At 45.1% G+C, this 16,482-nt stretch overlaps 1 protein-coding gene across 1 annotated transcript in view; it reads right to left on the bottom strand.

Annotated features, from left to right (window-relative positions):
- Window positions 1-16,482, bottom strand: part of Arid1b (AT-rich interaction domain 1B) — a 379,722-nt gene that overhangs the window by 314,646 nt on the left and 48,594 nt on the right. The gene's annotated exons all lie outside the window — the stretch shown is intronic.

Raw genomic sequence — 16,482 nt, 5'->3', positions numbered from 1 at the left:
CCCCTGCACCTCCCCTATGTTGAGCTCCATTCCCAGACCAGACCGGGATATAAAAAGCCTGGCCTCATGCCAGCTGGCAAGACCACACACACCCGGTATTTTTAACTTAAGGAGGCCTAAGAATCAGGCCACCAGGAGGGCACCAGAAATGCACACAGAAGCTTAACGACCTCCAGCCAGGATGGTGGTCTGATCTGAGATCTGTTTCCGAGCTCTCTTCCTTCCTTCCCAACCACAGCGCTCGCTCGCTCTCACAGTGGCAGAGCCATAAAAGACAGCATCCTGCGAGCAGATAAAAGTGGGTAGCTGGTTCGTGCCGAAGGAGCACGCAGTGTTTCAAAGACCATATGCAAAGCTATGTAAACAGCAGTGCGAATGCCAAACACCGGCCAAATAAATTGGCCTCTTATTTTTCATTCCCGACACAGAAGGCTACAACTTGACTTCTGTTATAATTACTCTAACAGTTTGCTGTTGTTGTTTTTAGTTTCACACTGCTCTTGGCACTGGGCCACACATACAGATACCATGAAGCTGTGCCTGCAGATAAAACTCCAACATTACAAGAGAATACTGAGAGCTCCTGGATTATCCTACTACAGTTAACTTATTTTCTGGATTAGTATTAATCAGAAGGCTCTTTTCATTCTGTCCTTTCTTGCTAAAAATTGCATTAAACCCAAACTTCAGTAAAATCTTCAGCCCTTAGTGCACACCATTTCATTTTTCTCTGAGGACTGAGGCTAGCAATCTGTTAGATTTTCAGTATCAATTATGAAAGCGTAACCGTCCTCCAACAGGACCAGGTGGAGACCAGCAAGGTGGGGTTTCAGTCAAGGGGCCCGCCACTTTCAGCATCTGGGAAGCCATGCCCAAGGTGGCCTTTGGCTTTCCCAGAGTGCCACTCTCCTGCTCCTTCCCCAATTCACCTCCCAAGTTCTTCCCTTCCCATCATCCCTCTCTCAGGCCTCTTCTGAGCTCCCCTTCACAGGGATTCTTCCCCAGGCCCTAGCCTGGCTTCCTCTGGATAGGAAGACAGCCCATTGGCCTAGAGGCTGCTCTCCCTGGCCCTGCCCTGTACAGCTGGGCAAGCAGTCTGACAGGGTTTCCTCAGTTCCATGAACCTTTTCCTGGCTCATAAGCAAAGGCCACCCCAGCTCACACAGCTCCCCAGGCCATGGCGCTGCCAACCCGAGCCCCAGGCAGACATTCAGCTCCCGACCCCACCTCTGTTCCTAGTGTGCACGTCCCTTGAAGCTCTTTAAGGGCTAGCATGCTACCAGGTGTCGCACTGTGAACCCAAACACAGAGACAACAGCTTGTAAGAGCAGCTCTTCCTAAATCTGTCTTCGCAGGTTTCCATAACCAGACCGCTGCTGTTTATAACTACTTCTGGAACCTCACTGAAAGAACAGTAAAAGGTGAAGTCTAAATCCATGAGGGCGGAGAAAACAAGAGCCAAGACGACAGCAGACAGGAGGTCGGAACGTTTCTGGAAGGAGAAAAGCAGACACAAGTGATAATGAATCTTTTAATTTGTTCTAGGTGAGAGGATCAGGAGCAAGCTAATTAAAGCACAGAACCCCGAAGACTCAGGAAGCAGAGGGTGGCCAGGGGCTGGACACAAAGATCTGCAAAAGAAACTCAGAGCCCCCTTCCGGATCCTCACCTCAATCCTGTCAGAAGTCAGAAGAGGACTACCATCTGGAGGGGCCAGCGGGAGAAAAGCCCACGGAAAAGAGATGAAATTAAAACGTATCCTGTGGCGGGCCATCTCCACTCAGCCCGACTCCTCCTCTGAGAGCAAACGACACATTAGTGGGGGATGAATGCAGACAGCAAGCACATGAGGGTCTTCAAACCAAATGCTCAGTTCCCGCTCCATCATCTGGCCCACCAGGGCAGATGGCCATCCGAGGACGCAGTACTTCCTCTTCGAAACTAGAACCTTTCAGTCCCATGCAAAGAGAAAGGCACAGATTTTAAAAGTATCTCCAGCAAGATAAACCGATGCCTTCAAGAATAAGATACTATTAGAAAGCAAAGTTTGGTGAACAAAAATGAGTTTGTAGATAGTGAAACTATGAAAAAATGAATAAAACATTATCAGAATAGTGGAAAACTTAATATCTGCCAAGAAACAGAGAAAAAAACGATAAACAGATGAAAAAGAGAAAGAAAATGATTTGAAGGTAAAGAGTTAACCCAGGATTAAATAATAAACCTTCCACATTGTAATAACAAAGGAAACTATGATGATGAAATTATCAGAGAAAACACCCACCCACCCCAACACACACAAGAACATGAGATTAACACTAGATGGGTCTAGAAAAACAAGCAAAAAAAAAAAATACTAACTTCAATTTTCATCACTTTAGGAGTTGGGGAAATAAAAACATCTGAAGTCTCCAGAGAAGAAGAAAGGAACCAGGGCAATGGGGAGCAAAGGGTTCGAGGAAAGTTATACCCAGCCTCCATGTCTCTCTCAAAACCAAGGGGCGACTCCCCATCTACACACATGCACACACACACACACACACACACACACACCACATTATAAGCATAATAATGAGGACTTTAGGCTGACAGCTCTGACCAGAAAATCAATGGAGACATATCCCAGAAGAACTTGCTTCTAATCAGAGTCCACTACAGTTGGCAGTACTGGAAGAAACTAAGTCAACGGAATCTGTCTAGCTGCAATAGGTGTAAGATGGAGTTGTGGATTCTAAGGTACAAAGGGATGCTTTCTAATCCTCAAACGAGGGACAGCGCTCACTCATGACCCTGAGGAATGCTCTCCATACCCTGTGCTGACAGGTTCCACCACACTCGGGCTGGGAGCTGGGCTGCTGGCTCATACCTGTTTTCACAGTCCAGCAATGAAGGTCTTATCAAATCCAGCAAAGCAGAAAGTTTAACATGAAGGAAACACATGGACAGCCGAGTCCTACACGGTCACACTCCCATGAACATGGAATTCACTGGAAGGAAACAGCAGAGGGGACAGGAGGAAAGGGAGCCTCGTGGAGGGAAAAGCAGATTTTTCACCCAAACCGCAGCTTCTTTATCTATTTCCACAACATTTATCTCATTAAAAACACCACACTAAAACTTGAGCGCACTGGTAACACTGTCCGAATGCTGCTTTAGATTTCTGGCAGGTTCCCATTGCTGAATGCAAAACTCCTCAGCACTGAAGGCCATGTTCACTGCCACAGAGACAGCGTGGCTATACAATATCATTGAAGATACTTTCTCAGGGAGAAGAGAATAGGTTAATAGAAACCATGTGTTATTTTTTAAACGTCCTCTTAGGACAACAACTTTGACAGATGCACATTTCTGATCTGTGGAGACAGGGAATTTTCTCTATTCTGAGATCTAGTGCTGCTTCTAAACGTGGAACAGTATTTCCTCATCAAAATATAAATAAATAAATTTAAATTAATGTTATTTATTTATTCAATTGATTTATTTAGATAAAATCACTTCCCTCCCTCTCTGGTTGGTGAATAAAAGCAACAAAACAGGGTACAAATGGGAGGAAAATTTAAGAGATGGGGGTGGGGAGGAGAGTCTATATTCATAAACGTCTGCAAACGCAGCACGTCAAATTCTCTGTAAAATTCACACAAACCCCTTTAAAGCCTAATAGAACTTGAAAACAAGCAGCTCCTCATCCAGACCCAGAACAGCCCTCTCTGGCCACATCCAGGTCCACTGGCACCTATCCTCAGACGCCATGAACCCATCCATGCTGCAGCAGTTTGTTCCCAGAGCACACTCATCAAAGCCCAGCCCAGCCCAGCACACTGCACTCAAGGGCCTGGTGCAGGGCTGTTCCTGCGAGAGTACTTTCAGGTCCTCTAGCCTCACCAGTGTATCTGATGACAAGTAAGCTAACAAGCTATCAAAGACCTCAATATTCTCTCAATCCAATGAACCAAAAGTAACACCAAATCAATGGGAACGTGAGACAACATTCAAGCTAAGACCTCCCCAAGTGAGGGTCCCTCTGTGCCATCACAGCAGAAGGCAGGAATCCATACCTGTGCTCTCTGCCCGATTTGTCTCCTCTTCACCTTACACCTCTCCAGTCTCTCTTCCGGGTCCTGTGCAAACACTTGGTCATGGTCCTCTTGGGACTCCTGGTGACTGGCTGGGTATCACACAGCCCACATTCAACTCACATGGATCAACTAAACTAAAAGCAGGTGCGTGCATCTTAGAGCGTGAGCTGTTTATTTACACAGAGAATCGCTTACTTGAATTCAAATGACTGACTTCACCACTCCAAGCACAGACTGAGAGTCTAGTCTGCAGAAAGACAAAGGGGCCTGTGAATGGCTCTTCCCACCAAGCCTGGTAAACTAAGTCTGATCCCCAAGACCTATGGGCTGGAAGAAAGAACCAACCGCTGCAGACTGGCCTCTGCCCTCCACAGGTACACAGAGGGGTTGATTGATTGATGAATTCACTGGGAAGGGCAGAGACATGCCAGAAGGGTGCTGGAGTGCACAAAGCCAGGCACGCCATGGCCTAGGAGAGAGAAGGGCACTCCTACCTTATGACCATCTCTGCCTCCACCCCTACCCCCATAACAGTGCTCTCTCCACACCACCTGAAAGAGCCTTCCTTCTCTACACCCTGAGAAACTCTGGGCCTATGATCTTCAGGGCTATACTGTCTACCAGAGGAGCAGAAGTCTCCACTTTGCATATGTAGGACTCTGGGCCAGCCTCCTCTCCCCAGCTGACCAAGTAGCACTATTCCAGAGACATATGGGAGGATTCAGCAGGTACCCCAGCACTGAACAGCCCAGAAGACAAAACAGCCAACGAACGCTAAAGCCCTGTTTCTGAAGCAGAAAAGAGGAGCTCCCATGGGACAGCGTAGCAGCTAAGCAAGGTTTCAAGACAGATGACCACATCATCCAGCAAGTGTACCTCCACGCACCCTCCAGAATGTGACCCAAAGACCAGAAGATCCCAAACACCAACACCTGCTTTTTACCCATGGGGCTCACTCTAAGTAACAGGTAGAAAAAAAAATCAACAAAACATGGTCGATCCGTACAACGGAGCATTACTGGGCCATAAAATGTAATGAAGTATTGAGACACCAACAGACATAAACCTTGAAAATCACACCACGTGAAAAAAAGCCAGACACAAGGGTCATATGTGACATGATCCTCTGTACAGGAAACACCCAGAACAGGTAGGATAGAAAGTAGCCCAGCAGCTGCCAGGGGCTCGGGGAGAAGACGATGAGAAGTGTCTGCTTGGCTGGCACAGGAGTCTCACTGTGTGTGCCAAATGTCTGAGACGACAGGAGACGGCCGCACAACACTATAAATGTTTGGGTGCACACTTCTCTATGGTTCATTTTATGTTACATGGATTTTATGTCAAAAAATTACTCTAAAGAGTATGATAGGCACAATGAGCAACATTCAATTTTCTTTTCTCTTTTTTATAAATCTTTATTTTTATTCTTAATTACATGTATATGTGTACAACTGAGTACAGTACCCTCAGAGGCTGGGAGTGTCAGATGCTCTGGGGCTGGAGTTGTAAGCCGCAGGGCTGCCTGAGGTGGGTGCTAGGGACCAAGCAAGTCATCTGCAGGAACAGTGTGCATTCTTAACCACTGATGCATCTCTCCAGTCACACACCCTATTTCCTATGTGTTAAATGTCACAAAAGACTGTCCACAAAACGAACGCTCAAAGTCAAAAGGGAGCTTCTTTGATTTTGATTAGTCCTTTAAAAATTCAAGTGAATTCCTGGTGCTGAGAATCATTCCCATTTCGTAGAATCACAAATCAATGCTGGCATGGGCTCAAAGATCAAAGGCTGCTAACCTGGAATCCCTGTCTACTGTTCAGCAAGGGTGGGCATTTGGGCAGCTGATTAACCTTGCTTTGCTGTGTCCTCCCCTGCAAGGTAGCGATGACAAAAATATTCATCTCTGAAGATCAGAGACTAAATGGGCTAGCCCAAGCAAATGGGAACCCAGACAGACTAAACACTTGGTAAATATTAGCCACCATAACTATGCAATAAGGATACACAGAAGGGCTGAGGAGGAAAGGCAGAAGTACTTAGCAGGAGACTGACACAGAGACTGTCACTGTCATCTACCGACAACAGTCTGGCTTAGGCTGGAAAAGGAAAGACAGCAATGACAATGACCAAAGGTGACAACAATGAACTACGGCACTAAGTTCCTGGAAGGCCTTCAAAGGCCCTCCACTAGAACAAAGAACACGAGACCTAACACGGGGCGTGGTGACACGCGCCTGCCTATTCAACCCTAGTGCTCTGGAGGCAGAAGCAGCCTGCCTATTCTCTGGAGCTAGGGCCACCTGAGCTATACAGAGAAACTCTGTCTTGGGGTAAGAAAAAAAAGAAAGAAAAAGAGGAAAAAAGAAAAAAGAGAAGAGAAGAGAAGAGAAGAGGAGAGGAGAAGAGAAGAGAAGAGAAGAGAAGAGAAGAGAAGAGAAGAGAAGAGAAGAGAAGAGAAGAGAAGAGAAGAGAAGAGAAGAGAAGAGGAGGTTAAGTCGCACATCTGGGGTAGCTATACGCTCCGGGCTCCTCAGGTCCTGTAAAGCATGTGAAGTTATAATGTCTGCTAAGAACATAACCTTGAAGCCATGGACATGGGTGTGAAGTGCTGGAGCCTATGCCCCCGCCCTAATCTACCACCACATGTAGAACACTTCTCCGACATTAAGGAACATTCTTTGCCAGAGCAGTGAACTAGGCAGTGGCAGGCATCCGAACTACCCAAGAGCCTTCCTCAATGCACATGGTAATGGCTACGGTGAAGATAACGACTTCAGTTTCTATTACGTGTGAGCCACATCCAATTCAGCCACTCTCCGTTTTTCTAGGTTCTCTGACCATCTGCCCCTACTTACATGCTACACCTGGTCCCAGAGAGAATTCTAGAAACATGCCCGGCCATAAGGTAGGGTAGCAGTATCTCTAGTCTCCATGAAGTATCAAGTAGAAACAAGCACAGAATGCTGATGTTACAGTGAGGGCAAGACACAGCGTACTGTATTTGCACACTCAAGACACAGTGCACTGTATTTGCACACTCAGGACAGAAACTTCCCTGGGACCCTCATGATGATTTATATCAGAGACCAGAGCCACATACAACTAACACTGGGCTGGACGGATTCCATCTTGTCTTTGAAGGTGTTCTGAACTGCCATGTCAGGGCTCATCTAAAGACAGAACAGCTGAGGGAAAAGGCTAAGCGGAGTCTGCACCCGGGCAACCAATGGATGGAGCTGCCATTGGGGCGAGGCGAGCACAAGATGTGACAACCGAGCAGGAGATGATTACACAAGAAACTGACAGGCTAGAGAGATGGCTCCGTGGTTAAAAGTGATTGCTGCACTTCCAGAGGACCGGAGAATTCCATTCCCATCACCCATGGTGGGCAGCTTACCAGTGCCTGAGACTCCAGCTCCAGGGTACCCAACTTTCTCTTGTGACCTCTACGTGCACACTCCAGTGCACATGCGCGCGCGCACACACACACACACACACACACAAATAAATAAATAAATAATAAAATAAATTCTTTGAAAGGAAGAAAGAAACTTTGCAATTACTAGAAGTCATTCTGTGTTCTTACAAAGCCTCCAGAGCCAAGAAACTGGCCCCACAACGGGACCACAGAAGGCAAGCCCACCTCCCGCCCTGAGGTCGCAGGGATTGATGTCTTCATTCTTTAAGTTAGATCACGCAGAGCCGGTTCGGATTGAGAAGGATTCATGCTGCAGGCAGGCAGCTGATTTTCCCATCTAGTTGATTGTCCCCAGCAGGGGTGATGTCCTAAGTCCTACTCAGAGTGGACCTCTGCTGAAGGCCCTGCCTTCTCCCTGCTCAGGCTTCAACACTCTCCTGTCTGCAGGGAGATGGTAGGAAAATGTCCCTTCTGCCATGGAACTACCTCAAGTGTGCCATGATGCATCTGAGACCAGTGATGTTCCCAGGTTTCTATTCCTGCTCTACGCTACTGAAGCTAATGTGGAGGACACCAGCAAAGCCTCCGAGCAAAGCACCAGCTCTCCCCAGCAACTCAGCTGGTTTTTACAAAGGAATTCCACTTTCCTTTCCTCTCCCACCACTCAAATCTGGCCAGTTCCTGCAAAGAAGATCCCATCATGCGTCTCCTGACCTATGACAAACAGCACACTCAAGAAGACAGAAAAACATCCCTTTCTCTCCGTGAAGCTAGGACACAGAGGGGTACCTCCATAGGCACGAGCACTTAAGATGGGTAAGAAGTGACTACTGCAATACTCAAGAGTCAAACCAGGAACTTCGAGAGGGTATCTAAGTCAAAGGAAGGTCCTTTTCTGGCTGCCCTTTTTAGGGAAGCATCTGACGCACAGAGCCCACAGGCCAGCAACGGTGTACTCTGACCCTTCTCCCAGGTATTCCTAAAACCAGTCAGGATCAAACTGGCAATCTGGGAGCATCCAACTCTCACTATCCATCTTCAACAGCCACTGCATAAAGGTCTGCTCTCTCCACACCTGGGCACCCCAGCCTGTCCATACTTCCTAAGGTACATCTGGAAAGGAGTACCCCTTCCCAGCCTTCTAAGAACCAACCACTGCAGCTATCCAGGGAAGCTAGTTGTGCTACCACCACTAAGTAAGATGTAATTACCTCAGCAAAGACAGATTTCTGCATTTAATTCCAACATTCGTACATTCTGCTACTAGTCTTACTTTGCTCTAAATGCTTGCTATTTTATAAAAGTTGACCTGGATCATTGACCAGCTCAAGAGACAATTGCCCAGGGTGGCTAGCTAGTTGGCTGGTTGGCTGATTGACTGGTTGGCTGGTTGGTTGGTTAGTTGGTGGATTGGTTGGTCAGTTGGCTGGTTGGTTGGATGGATGGTTGGTTGGATGGTTGATTAGTTGGTGGACTGGTTGGTCAGTTGGTTGGTGGACTGGCTGGATGGTTGGCTGGTTGGTTAGTTGGTTAGTTAGTGGACTGGTTGGTTGGTTAGTTGGTTTAGTAATTAATGTTCTTACTCTGAATCGATACCAGTAGAGATAAATTTGGCTAATTTTGTGGAATATGAATTTGGCTCATTTTGTGGAATACAGTCTGTTTCTACATATTTCTCAATAGAAACTGGGAAGAAAGGTAATTCCCGCTCTCCTATATAATTATCTAGTAACCCAAATTTGGTGTGGAACGATTGTAAGCAGGTAAGAGATGTCTGTGATATGTGTTTATATGAAATTCTCACATACAAATCTGAGCTCTAGAACTTCCAGAAATTTCTAATACCTCAGATAGGTAGATTCTTCTCAAGACCCAAGGAAGCTTGGATTATACAAGACTCCCTGGCTCTAGTGAGGTATCCCAATGACTTCTCTCTTCCAGTCCCTACCCAATCTCTCTCTCTCTCTCTCTCTCTCTCTCTCTCTCTCTCTCTCTCTCTCTCTCTCTCATACACATGCACGCGCGCACGCACACACACACACAGACTAGTACTTTCTTAATTTACTCACAAGCACAGAATTAACTTTTAAGGTTATTTTTCAAGACTATAAGAGCAAATATCTGTAATTTATTACATATAAAATAATCAAACTGCCATTAAGATTTTAACTAATGACTAGCTATTAATATAAAAAGAAAAAGCTCCCTTTTAAGCTTTCGAAAGACCCATCTTACAATGCAAAGGAAGCCTGGAGCCCCTGGTAGGGTTAAAGAGGAGTGGAAGCGATAGTTTCATTTACACAGTTCATCTTGGTGTTCACAACACAGGTTTCCTTTCTGAACCACTGAGAAACCGAGGGCCTCTCCTTGCTTCCTTCGCAACTCTAGGTAAAGTGTGTTAGCCTGACGGTTTCCCACATTATCAAAAAGACATTCACATGCCATGCATCTACAGGACAGATATTCAAAACACATGTTGCCCACGAATAACTTCACAAGTAAAAAAGTTTAAAAGAATACACTGTATTCATTCCAACAATTCTGCTATCACTCCTTTGGTTTTAGAAAGAATTTTCAACATTGAGGGTAGTGGTCATGACTATACAATTTGTCAAGCCATCAGCCCATTTAAGACTGTTAAATGACCAGACTAAAATCTCATACTGAAATCAAAGGTCATTCGCTCACTGGTACTTCAAAGTTAAAAGCCAAGCCAGGGAACCTGGCAGTCACCCCCTAATTATGCAGATAAACACAGTGAGGTCTAGAGGTCTCCATCATCATGAACAGGTTAATTAATCAGCAAAGACTATGTTGTCCCAGCTACTGATTCTGGGCCCGTTCCAGTCCTTTAGGGTGGGGTGACTTTCCGACTTATTGTTACCAACAAGCCTGGAAGTCTCTTAACGCTCATATGCAGCTGACCACTACCAGCTGGGCTGCCGTAGTCAAATGGCATCGACACAGGCATCACCCGCAGTACTCAGGGAACCAAACTGGCTTCAGAGATGCCAACCTCAGCAGAGCCAGAGGGCGACCCAACCTCATGCAACACTTACTCTCTCTGTTAGTTTATCTTGGGGGATTTTTGTTGTTTTATTTTTCAGGGAATGCTGCTCTAATGTGGTTGATTGATTTCATTGATATAAACTGTTGGCCTTATTGCTAAAATTTTAACAAAAGTATATCACACTGTTTTTTTGGGTGACAGCAAATAAGTAAAATTTATTTAAAATATATATTAAAGTGATTCTAAAACCACCTGAAATAATCACTTATGATTAAAAGTAAAACTATAGGGGCTGGAGACATGGCTCAGCAGTTAAGAGCACCTGCTGCTCTTCCAGAGGACCCAGGTTCAATTCCTAGCACCCACATGGCTACTCACAACTACCTGTAGCTCCTGTTCAGGGGATCTGATACCCTCACACAGACATACATGTGATCAAAACACCAATGCACTTAAAATAAAAATAAACCACTTTTTAAAAGCTTGCACTTTAGTCAGAAACAAGAATTTAAAAAAACAAAAAACAAAACTTGAATAGGAAAGTTGGCAGGTATTTGGGGTTGGAGTCTCTGTATGTAAAATACACAGTAGAAATCACACTCGAAAGGAAACAGTATAAACACAGCAGAGAGCAGAGGATATTACCCCTCTAGGACATCTAGAACAATAGAAATGCTCTATGAAAAACAAACGCCAATGTAGCTTTCCAAAGTAAAGATGAAACCAGTCACATTTCCCAGGAATTTCCAAGAGGAATGGCATCCTGTCTTACTTGAAGGAAAAGGTAAAGTTTTGAAGATCTACGCTGAACTCACAGCATGCTCTCTTCTGAAACAAGTTTAGTGACACTGTTACACTGTTCCAAATGTGCTTCCATTTAACTACAATGTAAGCAAGTGCTCCAGAAATTTAAATTCTAAGGAGTAAATATGTGACTCTACCTATAAATTCTTCTAGACACATTTTTTGGTACGAACCTCCATCTACACGGAACTTTGGCACCAACACTGGTGACTGCTGCGATCTATCCTCACGGATGCAGGTGTGGGATCCGCAAGAGTCTCATGACAAACCGGAAATACCTGCATGTTCCTGCGGAAGAACTGAAGCAACCAGGCAGGCGAGGCCAGTGAAAGGCCATTATTTACACAAATGTTCAATAGCTGAGAAATGCAAGCATCTCAGGTGCAAAGCAAAGCTGCTTGGCTCCAGTCTCTGAGCACACAGGACAACCACCAAAAACGCTATGGACCACATAGCCAATAAATCCCACAGCATTTCATAGCTCTAACAGCAAAACGCTTGCCTTCATCTTATTTATCTGTGGGTTTACATTTATGTATCCATATACACAGAAAATACATTTAGCACAAAGGACACATTATGTGAAAATGTCACTGTCCCATAAATGTTCTGTAAGCAAGTGTGCGAGCATGTACGCACTCAGACATGTGGGGATGTCTGAACGAATGTGAAGCTACCCTAAACTCCAAGATGGAGTGTAAAACATACCAGGCACCTATTCCTCTCCACTGCCCCATGTTAAGTCTTCCTCCTTCATCCAATCATAACTCTCAAAAATAGGAGAGCTAAGCTTTTTTAGACGAAACCAAAACTATGCCTTTTCACATTTATGATGCCAAGAGAGAACCTGTAACAAGTATTTCACACCAAAACCCTATGGAAATGTTGTTTGAACCAGTCTTCGCTCCATGAAGTCTACTTTTCATAATAGCTGTTCAAATTCTATCAAAATATGACTTTCAAGTAAATGCGGAAAAAAAAAAAAAAAAAACTTCTAGACTACACCAAAAATACAGTAACAGAGGTAAGAATCCTGGAAACTGTTCAGTTGCCTCAATAGCCACAAAGAAAAGATTTATTTTCGCCAAACAATTGTAACATTTGTCTCCTTTTTAGAAACATCTATTGCCAAAATAAACATGTGCGTTGGAAGATGCATTTTGGCTGCAAAGATGGTCCCACAGAAAGATGCCTCTGTCTGAAATAAACATCTTACTCCAAACATGCAGTGGAGTAGAGACGGCCAGACAGCAGAGATGGTAAATAAACACAGATTTGAATGTCCACTTCATTTTAAGTCATCTTCAAAGGAATCTGCTCTTACTCAGTTTGCATCTCAGTTTAAACTGAGATGCTCAGATACAACACCCTAACAAAAATCACTAACATCTACTGAATTTGGCCACTTTCAAAACAATGATCATATACCATGCTTTATTGTAAAGGTCTTCACAATACGATACTTTGTAAAAACTGAAAAAAGTTGGGTTTTCTCATAGAAACACTCATAGGCTGAGTGTGGTGGCACAGGCCTTTAATGGCAGCACCGGGAGATAGAGGGAGGTGGATCACTGGGTTCCAGGCCAGCCTGCCCAGCTGGCAAGGCACTGAGGGAGGGAGGGAGGGAAGGAAGGAAGGAAGGAAGGAAGGAAGGAAGGAAGGAAGGAAGGAAGGAAGGAAGGAAGGAAAGAAACACTAAAAGCAGTTACTCAAATCTCTAATTCCTTCCATTTCCCCAGCTGTATAATGACCACGGCGTCTTGCTCCCAGAATGCAGCATGATAAAGATACCAAGCCCGGACTCCCAAACTTGGGAGAGCACCTGCGAAGGTGTTTGTAATCTACTGACACAAACAAACAGCAGCTTCTCCAGTCTACTGCTCTTCACGGCTACTTATGTTGTATAAAACTCTGTTAGAGTGCAGAGGCAAAGGCCCGCACTTGTGAGCACAGGAACTGAGAAAAATGAGGGAAGATCTTTGCGAATCCACTCCCCTGACCTGACGAAGAACACCCTAACTTCTTTAGGTAAAAAAAAAAAAAAAAAAAAAAAAAAAAAAAAACTGGAAACCCAGTCCAAGCGTGGCAAGCTTGAAGCTACACCTCTGTGGGGCTCTGTCCTAGATGAAATCAACAGTGTGCTTCTGCTAACCACCTCTAGGTCTGCTCCAGGAGCCTGGAGGCGGAACAGTCTCCAGAGGCAGAGAAAATTCATTTCTCCCCTCAACTCCATAAAAACCGAGTTTTTAGGGGACCGTGCAAAGCTGATCTGTTGAGGCATGTATCTGCCTGATGTGGGAGAGAAGGGGGCGAAGACCACAAATCTACTTCCAGTCGATAAAGACGGAAGCAGCACGCTATTACCGCGCCATGCTTCAGTAAGTCAGTCATGGGGACATATCAAACCTAAAACTGCCACTACCCAAATCAGGACCGTCGGGTTTAATGCCAATATCAAATGCTCGGTGGTCAGTCCTTCCCACTGAGAGACACGAACTGAGCAGGGACGCTGTGCACAGGAACGGCCATACAAGCACCACAGTTCTAATGGGACACACACTTAAAATTCCTATCACAGGAGCGGAATGCCAGCCAAGAATCAAACTGTGACCCCTGAGCCAAAGGCAACTTACCACTCAGCTGGTAAGTGGGCAACTCAATTTACAAAGCTGAATTCCTGCATTTTAATCCTCTGCAGAAATATATGAGCAATGCTAAATGAACTGGATTCAGCTCATTAGAGGTTCACAAACCAAACACAGGAAGCTCTGGAAGGCATCCAAAGCAAAGCCATGCCTAGGTGGCGATGTCCACTCAATGAACACTCAATGTCATAATTATCTTCCAACTTTTTCTCCAAAGAACATTAGTCCCTGTACTGAGGCTCTACCACAGTGCTGAGCCAATTACTCTGACCCTAAGAACAGACCACAGAATGAGCACAGCAGCCAATCACAGCGTCCAGACCTTGTTGTACACACATTCATCATCTCCAGATTTTGGAGAGAAAAAAATTAAAAAAAAAAAAAAAAACAGACCAAAGCCCATTGTGGTAGCACAAGCCTGTGATCTTAGGGGACAGAAGCAGGAGGATCAGGAATCCAGGACTACTCTTGGCTACACTGTGAGTTTAAGGCCAGTTTAAAATCCTGTCTTAACTGGACACGTGCAAGTGCACATGTACACAGACTAAAGTTTTATATACAGTGTGTGTGCACACGCTAACAACTATTTCTCAAAACCTTTACAAATTACTCTCTGATCTCAGCTATTAAGAACTGTTCCATGGATTTGGTATTATAAATGTCGTATTACTGGGGGAGAGCATGCCTCAGTGGTCGAGTACTTGTTCATTAGAAACGCCGTGTGTACTAGGGGAGAATGTAGTACCTCAGTAGGTGTGTGCTGAAGCATGTGCAAGGCCCTGAGTTCAATCCCCAGCGCTGGGGGGTAGGTGCAGGGAGATGGGAGGGTAGGGTGGGGGTCAATATCTGAAGCTATAGCTCCTTTACTACGGTAACAAGCATTCAGACAAAAATCTATCCCCAGCTATTTTTCGACTTTGAAATTTCAAAATGAGACAAGGCAGTCTTATAAATAAATGAAAGGGTAAAATTGGGCAGATTAGAGCCCTGATTATGATTAACTTGGTATGAAGGCTTGAGATTTCTACAGCTGGGATATTCACTTTCTCAACAAATATACTATTTTCTTTTCATTATCAAAAAGCTCTGTGCACCTGAATTGGGTGTTTATTTTTGGTTAGCAGTAAAACACCCAAACTAAAATCTTAATTGAAACTGTGCTGAGGGCAGGGGATGGCTCAGTGGGCAAGGATGCTTGCCAACAAGCCTGAACTGAGTTCAACTGCTGGAATCCACACGGTGGAAGGACAGAAGCAGTTCCCACAGGCTGCTCTTCGACTTCCACACATGCTGTGACACACGTGTAATTAATTATTAATGTTTTTAAAAATCACACAAGCCGGGCGGTGGTGGCGCACACCTTTAATCCCAGCACTCAGGAGGCAGAGACAGGTGGATCTCTGTGAGTTCGAGACCAGTCTGGTCTACAGAGCGAGATCCAGGACAGCCAGAGCTACACAGAAAAATCCTTTCTCGAAAAACCATTAATTAATTAATTAATTAATTTCACAGAAAAAGCATTTGCTATAATACTTGATGGGTAATCAGCAATGTGTCCTTTCAAGTAAATCTAAGAGTTATCAGATTTTAGAGATACGTAAAGATCACGTGGTTACATAAAGCCAAGAAGGTAAGAAAATCAAGACTGTATTTTAGTGCAGACCTACTGCTCACTCCACACACTTGAGGAAGAGAAAAATGTATAGAAATGTCCTTGGTAATCATTCTTCACAGACTTTCTGTATTTGGTTTTTGCTCTGGCTCAACAAGCTAAGCCATCTTCCAAAACTAACAAGACCTGAACTCAGGAAGAAAGGACTCCCAGCTCTCTCTCCCAGGAATGCCTTCACAGCCTCATGTCAAGGAAACGCGGGAGAAACAGGCTGGGAACCATGGGCGCCAGCATCGCAAGGCTCGAGCCCACCGCCTCTCTGCCTCTTTCCTTCCGGAGCAGACACAACTGCTCACCCATTATATGGACTGCAAGTGCCGGGAGGCCTTCGGCTTCCTGCTGAGTGGGCTTCTTCCTTCACAAAGAGGAAGGAAACTCTAATAATACACAGGTTCTTGGTGGGGGGCAGCTGAGAGCTGCCATTTTCTTATTTATCAATTATCTCCCCCTACAATCATCAGCTTCAACTCTGAAAGGGTAACCTGGGGTAACAGGAAGCAAAGGGTAACTTGGAGTAACAGGAAGCAAAGGGTAACCTGGGGTAACAGGAAGCAAAGGGTAACCTGGAGTAACAGGAAGCAAAGGGTAACCTGGGGTAACAGGAAGCAAAGGGTAACCTGGAGTAACAGGAAGCAAAGGGTAACCTGGGGTAACAGGAAGCAAAGGGTAACCTGGGGTAACAGGAAGCAAAGGGTAACCTGGGGTAACAGGAAGCAAAGGGTAACCTGGGGTAACAGGAAGCAAGCTGATGCTTGCACTCAAGAGTTGCTCTTTGATACTATGGAGTGAGGCTGCCCATAATGCACTAGTGCAGTGTAAGGAATCACTTGGGACTGAAGGGCTGACCTAATTCCATC

The sequence above is a fragment of the Peromyscus eremicus genome, chromosome 8b (genome assembly GCF_949786415.1).
Source record: "Peromyscus eremicus chromosome 8b, PerEre_H2_v1, whole genome shotgun sequence".
Taxonomy (NCBI): domain Eukaryota; kingdom Metazoa; phylum Chordata; class Mammalia; order Rodentia; family Cricetidae; genus Peromyscus; species Peromyscus eremicus.
This window is presented reverse-complemented; position numbering and strand designations above follow the sequence as displayed.